Consider the following 12,817-nt stretch of genomic DNA (forward strand, 5'->3'; position numbering starts at 1 on the left):
AACCCAATGTTTTTATGTGCCTTAATGTCTTAATGAGCTTTTAGACTGTATATGTATTGTTTCAAGAGAAGCCTTATCTTTCGGAAGGTTTATATAGTATGGATCTGATCCACTGCCAGATATATGCAATTCAGATATTTTCCCTTTCAAGTAAGGCACTTGCCTTGCAGGCTGTGTAGGGATTCAACTGGTTGCTGGAGCACTGCCAGGGAGCACTTCTGAGCACCCCAACAAGGTATGGCAACCCATACCAAGCATAGTTTTCTTTTTTCTGTACCATGCTTGTAGTTCTGATGCTTAGAAATCTTTCCATTTGGGGCTGCCAAGATAGTACAGTGGGTAAAGCGCTTGTCTGCCCACCCAAAGCTGACCCAGTTAGGTCTGAGCACCACTTAAAGAGCCCAGAGTCCTGCCAGGAGTGATCTAAGAGTGCAGAGTCAGGAGTGAGCCCTGGCTCTGGCCAGGTGCAGCCCCAAAACCAAACAAACGAAAATACATGACAATGTGTGTGCAATTACTTAAGTATTTGTGTACCTCTATTGTTCATATTTGTTGCCCCTCACTTGTCAGTGTAATTCCAGGGCTCAGAGACTGAACATTCTGTTCAGCATCATCTTGGGACGGCAACCCAGGATGAAGTTCAGAAATATGTACTGAGGCCACGCATGACAGTGACCACCATACTCATCTGTTCTCAAAAAGACAGTGTGACCACAGAATTCACGTATTATTCACAGTTTCAGGATTGTGGTGAGGCACAGACACAATGGCTTACCTGGACATCAATTCAGGGGTAGGTAGAGCACCTGCCTTCCATGGATAAGGCCCAGGTTCGATTCCTGGCATTATTCAGTACCCTAAAAAAAATTGAGCTCTGAAGCTCAATAACCCCATTGAAAATATTATTTTGTGACTTTATAATAAAGGCAGATATTTTAGGGTCAAACAGCTCTGAACTTGCCTCCTACCTGCAGGGTAGAAGTCACTCGACAAGTTCCTTCTTCTAAGCCTGTTTCTCAGGTATTTTGCTCAAGAATTTATTTTATTTTTAAATTTATTCTGCTTTTTGGGTCATACCCTGCGATGCACAGGAGTTACTCCTGGTTCATGCACTCCTGGCGGTGCTGGGAATCAAACCCCGGTTGGCTGTGTACAAGGCAAACGCCCTACCTGCTGTGCTATAACTCCAGTCCCCAAGAATTTATTGAGAAGTGTGCACATGGTGGGGTATCACAGTGCCTGGTCTGTGCTCACAAATGATCAAGATGATTCATGTATTAGCTTTTACCTGTTTGCTGCTGCAGCTGTCTGATGGGAACTTTTAGGTATTTAAAAGGCCCAGTGCCAGGGAAGGGTTAAATCTGACTGCCCTTTGTCTCTGGAGGAGGTCAGAGGAATGAATGGGTGCAGTGGGGGCCTCAGGAAGACACTTAGTCACGTTAGTTTTGTTTGGTTTCTATAAAAATACTTTTTATTACAAACCCTCGGTTTTGCTTTACATTTGCTTAGACAAAGTTTATAAAATGTTCTAATTTCCTCCTCGAATTAGCCCACCCAGTGAGGGGCCCTCAGGCTGGACTGCCATGGAGGAAATGGCCCCAGAAACAAAGCGGGAATGTCCCCATACGAAAGGGAAGCTCCAACAAGCCATGGGCTCTTGGGGTCCTAGTTCTGTGATTCCTTTATGATGACTTAGATAAACTTATTTCATTCAAGAACTGACTATTGTTCCAGTTGTTGAAGGAAAGGATGGCAGAGAGGTGTCCTCTTGTCCTGAAGTGAATTCTCGGCCTAGTAGATTACAGATTACGGACTAAAGGCACTTCCCTTGCAGACATATGCTCCCCGGTTCCTGGCTTCATCCCTGCTGCATCTGGGACCCCAGTGCACAGAGTCAGAAGTAGCCCAGGAGCCCTGTCCCTCCTCTCTCCCACAATCCCCACCCCCCACCCCCGCCAAAAAAAAAAATAACCCACATGAGTTCTGGTCACAGGTCACTCATCCATAGGGAATTGGCCCTCCCCCAGGCAGTCCCTCTTCTGAAAGGCCTGGGATCACTGTGGGTTCTCCTTGGAAATAGGACCTTGTGGGGTGCAAGGGAACTAGGTCCTGGGACTCTCCAGACAGGTCAACTCCCTCCTCTCAGGCAGCCACACACAGTCTCTCTGTCACTGCAAAATCTCACTCGGTTGTGGAGGGTTAGAAGGTTGTGGAGTGAGGGCAAGGAAGGAAGGAAGGAAGGAAGGAAGGAAGGAAGGAAGGAAGGAAGGAAGGAAGGAAGGAAGGAAGGAAGGAAGGAAGGAAGGAAGGAGGGAGGGAGGGAGGGAGGGAGGGAGGGAGGGAGGGAGGGAGGGAGGGGGAAGGAAGGAAAAATAAAAGGAAGGGGGGCTAGAGTGATAGCACAGTGGGTAGGGCGTTTGCCTTGCATGTGGCCGACCCGGGTTCGATTCCCAGCATCCCATATGGTCCCCTGAGCACCACCAGGAGTAATTCCTGAGTGCAGAGCCAGGAGTAACCCCTATGCATCGCCAGGTGTGACCCAAAAAGCAAAAAAAAAAAAAAAAAAAAGGGAAAGAAGGAAGGGAGGGAGGAAGGGAGGGGGAAGGAAGGAAGGGAGGGAGGGACGAAGGGAGGTCTATCTCTTTGTCCCTGAGGTCTCTACAGATCCCCCGTGACAAGTTTCTCAGATTTTTAAACCTTAGTGTTTTCCTCAAGAAGGGACTGTGGAGGACATTCTGAACTTGCTGACCAGCTTCCTGTTTGCAGAGACGCGCATGGTGAGTTGTTTCTTGGGGCAGCACACAAGGCTCCCAGAGACGTGCAAAGATGTGCGGAGTCTCTCCCGGCCCTTAGAGCCCTTTGTTCCCTTATCCATGTTTCTTATCTTTGTAGTCACAGAGGGTTTTAAAATGATTTGCTTTGGTGGGGCCGGAGAGAAAGTACAATGGATAGGGCTCTTGCCTTGCAGGTGGCTGACCTAGGTTCAATCCATGGAACCCTATATGGTCCCCAGAGCCCTCCAGGAGTGACCTCTGACCACAGAGCCTGGGGCACGCCCTGAATACTGCCAGGTGTGAGCCCCAAAACAAAAATTTTGGTTTGAATCAGATGCAAAAACACCAGGGCTTTGCATGTGGCTATTCTGATTTTTTTTTTTTCTTCACCTGCCCTCCTTCCCTCCCTTCCTACCATGCACACAGAGTAACAATTATGTCCGGGTTCCAGTGCTTCCATTGTTTCCTCATTCAGTCAACTGGGTGGGACAAAAGGATCAATGGTTTAATCCATGAAATGTGCTTAGACCAGTCTCTGCACAGAGAAAGCATGCAGATGTTAGCCATCGTTGTGATTCTTGGGAGCCATTGTTTGCAGAGAGGTCTTAGGAGTTTGTGGGCCTTTGAACAATCTCTGAAAGCTTATAGTGTCATGGAAGAGCTGGGACATGTACTCTGCAGTGAGGCTGGTTTATTTATAAACAATCTGATCCTATCCTGTAGTAGTCAAACCTTCAGCTTCTTGCCAGGCAACCAGTGATTGAGTTTCAACCTACCTCAAGCCCCATCTTGGACTATCTTTACCCCTTTTCTCTTTTGTTCTCCAAAATTCCAGCTACGTAGAGTTCTTTCGTTCCTAGAGTGCAAGCTCCATGGGTAAAGGGGAGGCATTTTCTTGTTCTCTTTCATGACTGAAATTCACTGAGCATTTAAGATGATGTCTGGTGCTCAGGATGGTTCACTATCTACTTGTTGGATGGATGTCACCATGAGCATTTATTTGATGCTCTCACTTGACTGCATCCCCACCAGCTCCCTTCACTGAGCTGCTCTCTACTCTTTATCCTTTGGTCTGAGTTTAATAGCAGAGAGAGTATTCTTTAGAGAGTCAATCCTTGGCAGCCTGCTTGAATTAAATAGGATCTAATTATTGCTGTCATTTCTAACTTCCAATTCTTTGTTCAAACCACAGAGAGGATCTGTCATATCAACTAGATTCCCGGGTTTTAGATCATTGACTACTCAGTTTATTAAGGTGGAAATATAGCTGTAATGGAAGATTGAGCACGATAAATGCCATAGGAACATAGATAAATGTAAGAGGAATATAGGTCAAGTGCTTGAAATGTAGAGGAGAGGGCTATTTGTAATGATAACAAGCAGGGGAAATAGAGTAACTGCTGCTGAACTCAGCTTAATGGCTGGGTAGGGAATGTACATGGTGAGAAATGTCACAAAACAGCCTGAACCACTGGGTCTGTACACAAAGATTCAACCAACCTTGTTGGATGTGGAACCCATGGGTCCAGAGAGCAGCTGGAAGAGGCTTGAGCATTTGTGGATTTTAGCAAGAGGGGAGGGGGTTGGTGATGGGTAGTACAGGAAACCTATTCCTCCAGTAAGAAAAGGGAAGATTATAAAGTCATATTTCTTCTATCTTTTTTGGGCAATGTCTGGATCAAACCCAAGGTCTCACATATGCAAGGCAAACATTCAGCCTCTGAGCCAAATTCCAGGCAAGACTGTAATTTTTTTTTGTGAGTCAAAAGTTATAAACGAATTATTCTGGGGTCAACACCTAAAGTTCTTGTATTGTTTTTGTGTTCATCGTTTCCAAACAGCTGGTGGTGGCAGAGTCTGAGTTTTGTGTTCCCTGCTAAGGTCCATACTGGAGTAGTGGCAGACTTGTAGAAATTTCATCAGTCTCTCTCCCTAGCACTCTCTTGGTGTCCCCATTACAAGACACAAGTCTCATGAGCATTAGAGAGATCATTACTTGCTTACTTGCTCTTATCTTCAGCTTAGAAAACTTATCAGTGTCTCAGCCTACAAGAAGCATCACTGTTAATTTAGATCACAAGGGGCAATTAGCACAAGCCACGACAACTTTAGGCATTGGAAATCAATTTTAAGATGGCATTTATATTCTTTCTGGACTTAGCCTGGCCCTCACTCCACATCTGGCCTGAAAACACCCCACTTCCTGGTACCATGATCTCACTTTACCACAACCCAGGACTGTTTTGGGGGAGGATTTTTTGGCTGCTCAGAGAATTGATAGGTACCACAAGGATAATGCCAGGTCACAATGATCACAGGGTAACAAACTAATAGCTGCTATTTGTGAGCACATACAGCTTTTTGTCTGTCTTTAGGTGCCACACCCAGCGATGCTCAGGGGTTGCTCCTGACTCTGAACTCAGGAATTATACCTGGCAGTGCTTTGGGAACCATATGGGATGCTGGGAATAAAATCTGGGTTGGCCACATGCAAGGCAAATGACCTACCCACTGTACTATCACTTTGACCTAGAGCATATACAGTCTTATTAGGCATTGCTTTAAACATTTTCCACAGATTATCACTTAATTCTCTCAAAACCAGAAATTTTCTACTAAGAGAACAAGGCATAGGATACTTATTACTAGGCAATAAATGAAACACTGTTCATCTCTTCTTCTAATATATATGTAGATATATATGCATATATCTATATATATTACACATTTCTCATCTTCATGTTAAAAATAAAAGAGTCCAGAAATAAATTGAGGTTGGAGTGATAGTACAGCAGCAGGTAGGATGCTTGTCTTGCGTGTTTGTTTTGCATGCTTGCTTGCAACTGACCCAGTTTCAATTCCAGCATTCCCAATAGTCCCTCGAGCCCATCAGGAGTGATTCCTGAGTGCAGAACCAGGAGTAATCCCTGAGCATTGCTGGGTGTGACCCAAAATCAAGACAAAATAACAACCAGAAGAAATAGTACAGGGGCAAGGCTCTTACACATTGCCAACTTGCACATTGCCAACTCTGGTTCAGTACTGGGTACCTGAGCTCTGCCAGGAGTCATCAAAGCCAGGAGTAAGTTCTAGTCACTGCTGGTATAATCCCAAGCCAAACAACAACAAAGACAGCTGAGTCTTCAGCTTCCAAATAAGCAGACTGGGTCTCCCATAATTGTGGTGTTGCTTCCTAACTAATGCTGTGATCTGCCATGATGAACCTCTGCTGTAACCATTTGCTCCTGGCTTTGCCTGGTCAGCTAAAACGCTGCACTTGATCCCACAGTTTCTCTGAGATGGCGCTGATGATAGAATGGAAAAGAACTGGGTAACTTTGGATGCCCACTCAAGCCAAGTCCACAGTGTATCTGGGAGAACGCTTGACATCAAGAGAGTCTGGAATGTGTGACAACTTTCCCGAAGGCCAGCCAGGAGAAGACACCAATTGTGTCAGTTCTGACTGTGAACCTTCAGGCTTGGCTATCAGCCCATGCTTCACACCTGCACCAGTTTACATAAGCAAAACAAACTAAAAACACTCAATCCAGACTTTCCCTCTGATCTCTGGGGCAGTTAGTCCTTGTGTCCCTGTTTCATTTTGTTTTCCCTTTTTTAATTCCTCATGGCTCCCTATGGTGTCTGTTTTAAAATCACTTCGTTTGTAGTCTGCTCTGGCTTCCTGTATGGTTTAATTCTGGTCTAGGCATATATCCGGTGGCCTAGGGCACACTCTCTTGATTCCTGCAGTCCGAGCTGGCAGGTCAGTGGGGCAAGGAGGGAGGTTAGATGACTTTTGGGTTTATTACGATGAGGCTCTGAATTCACTGGTTCCATCAAGGACCGAGTCCAATGCACCATGTAGGTTGTGTGGCCAGGAAGCTACTCGGGGTGGGGGAAGAGGCAGGGAGTTACTTGGGGGGCCAGGGAGCTATTGGGGGGCAAAGGTGCTACTTGGGGGGGCAGGGAGCTACTGGGGGCAGAGAGCTACTTGGGGGGCCAGGGTGCAGTTTTCATGGGAGGCCTGGCTTGATTCCTGATCCTGTATGCTCCACTAGACCCCCTGGGAGTGACTGCTGGGCAACAGGCAGGTTTGGCCACAGCAAACAGAAAGCCCCTGTGGAGTCCTTTGGCGCTGGGCACAGTGAATCCTCGGCACCTGGATAGGTGTTAACCCTGAAATGATGTCATACGATCAACAGTGCATCAGTAAAAGCCAGGGGAGGGTGTGCTTCGCTCTGGGGTCAGGACTGCTTGCTTTAAGACCCCAACGCCTCCCATGCTGTGGTTTGGGCCAGTGTGCCAAGGTCTCTGTGCCTCAGCGGTGGTCAATGGAGAGGCTGTCCCTCTACTTCAGAAGGTTTGCAGAGCATGAAGACTATTTTGCTGTGTTCCCAGCAGGGTTCCTGGTAAGTACTCAATAAACTGCCACTGCCATTACCTTTGTTGGTAACAACAAACACAATGATGTCAACAAATTATTTTTACCGTGACTTGTACGAAAGCTATCTACACTGCACATCAATTTACTTCCTCACATTTTCTGGAGCAACAACCAAGTCCTTAGTAAAAGCTGGCTGAAAATGTAGTTGGCACTTTCCTGCCTGTTCAGAGCTAGGATCCATTGTCAAGACATGTACGTTAAATTAACTGACAAATTATTTTTAGTAACTGCTTTAATCTTTTAACTAAAGGCATGTTAAAATGTTTAATTAGTAAGAATTTGGAATTTTGTTTTGCTCTGTTTTGGGGCCACACCCCACTGTGCTCAGGCTTCGTCTTGGCTCTGCCTTATCCTCTGTACTATCTCTTTGGCCCCAGGATTCTGAATTTTATCTTTAATGTACCATGGATGTGATAGGATATAAGGATGATCATCTCTCTTAAAGTAGGAAATTCTCAAACTAGCATACCTGAAAAGAAACAGTTAAAAAATATTTTAAGATGATGTTGCCACAATATGTAGGGCTTTGGGGGAGAGGGGCTAAATCCAGACCTTCTTTGCACATTTGAGGAGTGGAATCTAACCCTGAGCTACATCTCCTGCCCCTGTATATCACACTTGTATTTCTGATCCATAACAATAAAATAAAGACTCATTTAAGACAGTTTTATAGTATTCTGGATTTCATTTATTTATTTATTCAAAGTCACGGAAAAGCCTGGCAAGATCCTTGTGGCATATTCAACATGCCAAATATAGTAACAATAACAGGTCTCATTCCCCTGACCTGGAAAGAGCCTCCAATCATTGGGAAAGATGAGTAAGGAGAGGCTGCTAAAATCTCAGGGCTGAGATGAATAGAGACCTTACTGGTGCCCACTCAAGCAAATCGATGAACAGTGGGATGACAGTAATACATAAATCGATATACAGTGATACTGATTTATGACCAAAGGATGACAGTGATATCACCTAGGCTTACACACACTCCTACCTTCCAACATATGAAATGTTAGTGCCTGAATGCTATAAATCTTTATTTTTAATTTTTTTTTTTTAAAACAGCAACAACAACCCGTGTTTCAGGGGACAGAGAGTAGCACAGTGTCAAGGCACTTGTTGACCGTGACTGACTCTAGTTCAATCCCCGGCACCACATATGGTCACCCAGCTAGGAGTGATCCCTGAGCACAACCAGGCATGCATCATCCCTCAAAAAATAGGTGTGGTGGCCGGAGCAATTGTAGGGCATTTGCCTTGCACACGGCCAGCGTGGGTTCAATCCCCAGCATCCTATATGGTCCCCTGAGTACCATCAGGAGTAATTCCTGAGTGCAGAGCCAGGAGTAGCCCCTGAGCTTCACTGGGTGTGATACCTCCTCCTCCAAAAAAGTTTATTTTATTAGTGTTTATTTAAGTTCTTGAGCTGGAAGACAGTGACACGAGTTGATTTGACTGAGAATACACGTCAATAAAAGCTCCATGCAGGAGAAACCCTCTAGCAGAGATCCCTGGGAGGAGTCTGCCTAAGATTTATCTCTGATTTATGATCAAAGGATTAAAAATCTAAACCTGTCCATTAATCCCTGTGTAATTTATAACTTGTTTGTTATAGAAATAAACCGGAAAGTGAGGAGGTGGTTTAATGCAAGAAGCTGATTTCCTTCTCATCTCAGGACGGTGCTTTGGGGCTCTGGATTCCTTTGGATTAAAGGCACTCTTGCTTCCTAGCCGTGTACACCTTCCAAGTCTTTTCTTGTAATGCTCTGAGACCATCTCCAGGTCTTTGATTGCATTTTTGCCTTCCCAATCCGTTTGGAAGAAAGCCATTTGCAAAACGAACTCACTTCAGATAAAATACATGTTTGGAAAGCAACTTAAATCTTTATTGGGAGAGATGAACCAACTTCATAAAACTGTGGTGTCTATCTCCTAAGCCTGGTGGCTTTAATAGTTTGGTATGTTTGCTTCATTTCTTTTTTTTTTCTCAAGCCAAGGAAAAAACAATATTACCTCTCTATGCTGGTGAACTAAATTCTATACTAGTTTCTCCCCGCCTTAATTCCTAGTTCTTAAAAAAAGAAATTGAGCTACTTAAGCTTTTTTTTTTTAAATAGGGGATCAGTGCATTAAATATTTTGTATATAGGAATAGCACATTAAAGAAATACAATGTTTGTATTTAATGTGTCTAAATTTGAGAAATAAATTCCAGTGTGTGACCACCCATGAGAAGATCTTTTATCATGTTTGAAATTGTGCTTTCTCTTTCTGTTTCTTCTTTAAATCTCAATTTTAAATCCTAATTTCCTTCTGTTCTACACCCTCCTTACTTTGGGGGCCCTCTTTTAAGTGGACTTAATGTGACTTAACTTTTCATTTATTTATTTTTAGTGTTCTGGGCCACACCTGGTAGTGCTCAGGGACCCTCTGGAGTGCCACGGATGGGCCACACGCAAGGCCAGTGTCCTGCTGGCTGGATCATCACCCCAGCCCCTCCCACCCTGTTTTTCTGGGGCACCCAGTTGACAAGTGCTGTTAAACCCCTGGACGGTCCAGCTGGGAAACTGCTGGGTCCGCTGGATGTGCCAGCAGGTGTGTGTGCCAGCACTGAGGGGCCTGCTGGGGACAGCACACCCCAAGGGATTATTCTAAGCCCAAGGGGACCAGTGTGCTGTGCCCAGTGCCCCAGGGAGCCCCTGCAGCCCCTTGCCCTGCTCCTTGTCCATGTTTATCTCCATGAGAGATAAGGATCTCTGGGTGAGCAATTCCCAGGGACCCACTAATGGCCTCCCTCTCAGCCCTTCTCTGCTTCACAGCTTGAGGGGCTCTCATTCATAGTGGCCAGCTGCTCTCCCAGCCAACAGGGCCCCTCCTGCCTTCTAATTATAGTTTTATTTATTTTAGCCCCTTCTCACGAGGGACTGGCAACATGTTTTGCTCCACACGACCATTTCCTCAGATCATCTGTGACGAGTCAGCAATGAGTCAGCACCTCGTGCCAGGCACGTTCGATGGCCAACTGACCTCCCAGTCTGCCCCGGCTGCTCCTCCCCAGTCACTGCCCCGAGGGCTGTGACAGCACTTACTGTCCCACTTGTCCCCCTGAGGCATGGGAAACCTGGCAGAGGGAAGGTCGCTGCTAACAGCCAAGAGATGTGGAGGTGACAGACCCATGAGGGAGTGGGGTCTTCTGAAAGGCAGCCTGCGACTGTCACTTCTGTCCTCCCACCCTCTCTGCCACAAACCAGCTCTCTCTTTTTGCAAGGGTTTATTTTTCAGTCCTCTATTCAGTTCCACTGTCTGGTTCATAAATTCCTGTGCCAGTATTATGTGATGTTAATGACAAGAGATTTCTGTTGTCTTATTTTAAAAGTATGCGCCTCATGTTGTTCTGACTCAGCTGTATCTGGGCTGTTCTTGTTCCTTTTCCATTTTGCATAAATGTTCAGATCCATTTATCAGGTTTCAAAACCAGAATGTGAATGCTCTGATTGGAACTGGGTTTAAAAGGATGGGACAAATGAGCGCAGAGAGAGGCAGGGAAAAGGGAGTGACTCCAGGCATCAAAAGCAGCCAATCCAACTCTGTCCACTTTTTTTTTTCTCTTTTTGGGTCATACCTGGCAATGCATAGGAGTTACTCCTGGCTCATGCATGCACTCAGGAATTATTTCTGGTGGTGCTCAGGGGACCATATGGGTTACTGGGAATCAAACCTGGGTCAGCCGTGTGCAAAGCAAATGTCCTACCTGCTGTGCTATCACTCTAGCCCCTCCACTTTTTCTTTGCTTCATAAATCTTCCAATCAGAAAACAGTGAACTTCCAGGCAAGGAGTCGCTGGTCCTTCCTGAATCCAACCGAAATGACAGGATGAGGGCTAGAAGGAAGAGAGGACCACGACCAAGAGACCAGGAGAGAACAGCACCCACCCTTCGGAGGATGGGAAGCAGGTGGCCAAGGGCTCACCAAGGACACATCTGACCCAAGGAAGTGGGGGAGTCCAAAGCAGACCCTGAAGGCTGGCAGAAAGCTCGATCAGAAGAACAGTCACAATAAATCCTCACTTCACTCCACCACAGGGGACAAGCAAAGACAATTATAAGCGAACGGTGAGATTCTTCCTCTTCTATTCATTACAAAATTTGGGAAACTGGGAGGCAGAGAGCCCGGGGCAGGATTCTGCCCAGTCTGTTGGAGAAGCACCAGCGCCCAGACCCGATTCCTCTTGCCGAGCCGCTGGGCTCCGCCTCTGCTCTAACCAGTGCAGGAGCACTGAGGAGAACTAGGACAGGAGAGAACGCCTCAGGCCTCAGAGGGCATTTCCTGGTGCCTTGAGCCTCTGCCAGGATGCCCCCTCCCTCTCTGCCAGCTGTTGGGAATGTTGGCAGTGGGCAGCTGTCAGCTGAGTCATTCTGTCCACTGCCCTCTGGCCAGTGGTGTCCTCCCTGCGCTGAACTCTTAGATAAAGACCAGGCCCCTTCGCCTCAAGGGGGGACAGTGACCTAAGACATAACTATGCACCATCCTCGGTACAGTACAGAGAAGGTGCCAATGACACAAACTAAAAACATCATCGATGAACCTTCAAAAAATTGAAATGCAAGCTTTTCCTGAGGAAAAAAACCCTACATACAATACCAGAGCCAGAGATATAAGCTGGGTACGCATGCTTTGTGTGTAGCAGGCCAGGTTTGATCCCCAGCACCATGTCATCCCCTGAGCACCGCTGGGACCGACCCCACGTATTGCCAGGTGTGGTCCCCCAAACCCCAACTAATCCAGAATGAATGTAATCTATGGCTCATGATGATATATGCATATTAAAAAATAGGAAATAAAGCAGAACAAGTAAAATAGAATAAAATAGAAGTAGTGTAAGACACTACCCTCCCCCAGCGGTGCTCAGGGGTCACCCCTTGCTGGGTTCCGGGGACCCTATGCAGTGCCAGGGGTTGAACCCAGGTCTGTCTTGTGCAAGGCAAGCATGTTGATCCACGGCATTATCTCTTCAGCCTGAGACCACTGCTTTTTAAATGGGCTGGCTAGCTATTAGTGGCGTTATCTTTGTGTTTGCAACCTGCAATTTGCTCATTTTATTTTGTGCCCAGGTGCCCCTGATAGGACAGGAGCTTGAGATTAAGCCCTAACTCCGGCCCTGTAACCAGCATTTAGAAATTGAGAAGCAGGGTTAGAAAGGTCGACACAGGGTGAAGGCACGTGCCCTGAATGTGCCTGCCCCTGGCTTGCTCCGGACTGCCAGATGGTCATGAGGCGTCACAGGCCGCAGCTCTGGAGGCCCCTGGAGCACCAAGAGTCCTTAGGCCTGAACACAAGGAGGAGAATTGCTGGGTGGGGCCCCTGGGCCTCCTGAGCACTGCTTAGGAGCCCTCTCCCTGCAAAAACACTAAAAACCTCTTTGCAAGCTACAGCTGCCATCTGCCATGAGTGTTCCACGCCCAGCATGGTGGGCTGGCTGACGCACGTCCTGTGAAATTACAACCTAGTGAACTTCCAAGCACCTTCCAAATTCTGGAAAGCATAAAAAAATAAAACTACCAGGCTGGAGAGGCAGCACAGCAGGAAGGCACTTGCCTTGC

The sequence above is a fragment of the Sorex araneus genome, chromosome 3 (assembly GCF_027595985.1).
Source record: "Sorex araneus isolate mSorAra2 chromosome 3, mSorAra2.pri, whole genome shotgun sequence".
In the NCBI taxonomy this organism is placed as follows: domain Eukaryota; kingdom Metazoa; phylum Chordata; class Mammalia; order Eulipotyphla; family Soricidae; genus Sorex; species Sorex araneus.